This window comes from Agelaius phoeniceus, unplaced genomic scaffold (genome assembly GCF_051311805.1).
Source record: "Agelaius phoeniceus isolate bAgePho1 unplaced genomic scaffold, bAgePho1.hap1 Scaffold_108, whole genome shotgun sequence".
Taxonomy (NCBI): Eukaryota; Metazoa; Chordata; class Aves; order Passeriformes; family Icteridae; genus Agelaius; species Agelaius phoeniceus.
Genome location: NW_027509874.1, coordinates 157,501 through 160,000, shown reverse-complemented (window position 1 = coordinate 160,000; position 2,500 = coordinate 157,501). Strand labels below are relative to the sequence as shown.

Below are 2,500 nucleotides of genomic sequence, written 5' to 3'. Positions count from 1 at the left end.
AAATAAAAGGGGTGACAGCGGGTCACCTTGCTTTACTCCAACCCGGATCTGGATTTTGTCTGTGTGTGTGTCTCTTTTTGTGGTGACATACGTACTGATGTCCTTGTACATATTGTTCACCAGTCCAACGATGTGGGGATCCACTCCCCTCTGCTGTAAAGCGTGTAGGATGTGTTGGTGGCTTACGGTGTCAAAAGCCTTAGCAATGTCCACGAATACTACACCCAGTGGTTTGTGTTCACTTTTGGCAGTCCGAATTATAGTTTGCAGGAGTTTCAGGTTTTCAGAGCAACCTGCCGCTCTAATAAAGCCTCTTTGCCTTGGGTTGAGGGGGCACGCTTTGCTTAGCCTTGCTGTTACAATCCTGGAGAACAGTCTCAGCAAGATGGAACCGATCGTGATGGGTCTCCAGTTATTGATGTCCTTTAATCTTTCCGGTTTTGTCGACTTCGGAATCAGAACAGATCTGCACCCCCTCACCATGTCCGGGATCTCCCCAGATGTTAACCATAAGTTGAAGAGCTCAGCAGTCCGGGAATACCCGGGATCCATCTTTACGATGTCCCCAAGAGTAATCCCATCTGGACCTGGAGCTGAGCCCTTGCTCATTTCCTGCACATTTCGTTCAATTTCTTTGGCCGTGATTAAGTCCTTGAAGGCATTGTTGTCTGCCTTCCCAGTAATTTTAAAGTCCCCAAGGCCGGCAAAATTACCAGGTGTTTCCCATCTGGCTCTAAAGACCGAATAAATTTCACTGGGTGATATATCACAGGACAAGCATTCGATGTCATCCAAAATAATTTTCGCTAGTTTCCCCCTGTCGAGATGAAATAAACGCTGGAAGCGAAGGAAATTACCTTTTTTGATCGCCCTATCTTTCATCCACTTCTGAAATTTTCTTGCTGGTTGCTCCATAGTTGCCTTCTTCCCGGAATTTTTCCCACGCATAGCAGTTCTTATCTGGCTTATCGATTCCAGGCATCCAAAGCAGTCCTGCGCTGTTTGATTGATCATTGTTCTCATTTCCCGGCCGTCCATTAATTGCTTGAATGCTCCGGGGAAGATGTTAATTGCTCCAGCTGATAAGCCTTCTTTGATCGTCTTTTGATAATGAGCCTGCAGCAGCCCCTCCCTCCGCTGGCCGTTGGTCTTCTGGCGACCGTTATCCTTCTCAGGGTGTCGTCTCAACTTCTCCATTGTTTTCTCTCCGGCAGCCGGCCTCCCTGGCAGATGGCATTTCCCAGGTCCATTGTCCAATATTCCCGCCTGGGACTGTTGACTCGTCCCAGGTTCCGTTCCCACGCTCCCGGCCGCTCTCCTGGTGCGAAGACACACCCCAGGTTCCTTGTCCGTTACTTCTGGCAATTTTTTGGGCAGCAATCTTCTTTTATCACTAATCTGCTTTGCCGTTTTGGTCGTTATGTGTTCGGCGATAAGTTTATTGATGTTTTTATTTCCCTCAAACTGCGCCTCCAATTTTATCAGCAGTTCTTCCTCTTCTTTTGTCCAGCACCTTTTGTGGGCTCCTCGGTTTGATGTTTCTTTCGGTTGGGAAGCAACGATCCTTTCTTGGTTTCTTATCAACGGGTGCGCCAATCTTTTGTGTTGTCCCAGGCCAATTTTGGTTGTGAAATCTCTGCCGCATACCTCACAGATCCACTCTCCAGCTGGAACCTTTTCAATTTCTGCACCCTTGCATTTTGGAAAATGACAAATAACACTATGATAGTTAACATTTTCTTTTCCACATTTGGCACACCGAAATCGAACCCTCTTTTTCCCGTGGGACCCCTTAAGATGTTCAAGCAGGCTTACCACAGAGTTTACCCGGGTACCACAGCAAGGACAAGGTGGATTTTTGTCAGGAACAGTCACCTTCACGATGTTATCCGGTGACTGCCCTCCGTTTTCCCCAAGCACTGGGGGCAATGCCTCTGGTGTGCCTCCTCCCGCCTTCTCGCCGCTTCCCTCACCAAGCACAAGCAGTTCACTGTCTTGTGGGGGGCTCGAGTCTAAGTTCTCCCCCACACACGGTTGTGGTGCAAGTTCTTCATACACCTCTGGCAACCTGTTCAACACCTCCCAATCCACAGAAAAATGAACACCCTCATGCACATGCAAGTCCGATCTATACAGCTCTAAAGAAAAATTCACCAGCAAATCCAATTCATTTTCTGCCAAATTGGTGGTTTTAGATGTTAAGTCAATTTGGGACACCAGGTCTACCCGGTCAGTTTTAGACAACAGGTCTACCCGGTGAGTTTTGGACAACAGGTCTACCCGCTGACTGTCAGACAACAGGTCTACCCGCTGTCTTTTGGACAACAGGTCTACCCGCTGACTTCCAGACAACAGGTCTACCCGCTGAGTTTTGGACAACAGGTCTACCCGGTGTCTGGGAAATAAAGACACCAGGTCTACCCGCTGGGAGTTAGACCTGGCGCCGGGTAAACCCCTGGACAACAGGTCTACCCAGTCGGAGGGGGAAGTCTGAGTGCCC

The 2,500-nt window shown here is 48.7% G+C and overlaps 1 pseudogene; it reads right to left on the bottom strand.

Moving 5' to 3' along the window:
* Positions 1-2,500, bottom strand: part of LOC129131504 (28S ribosomal RNA) — a 9,149-nt pseudogene that overhangs the window by 3,169 nt on the left and 3,480 nt on the right.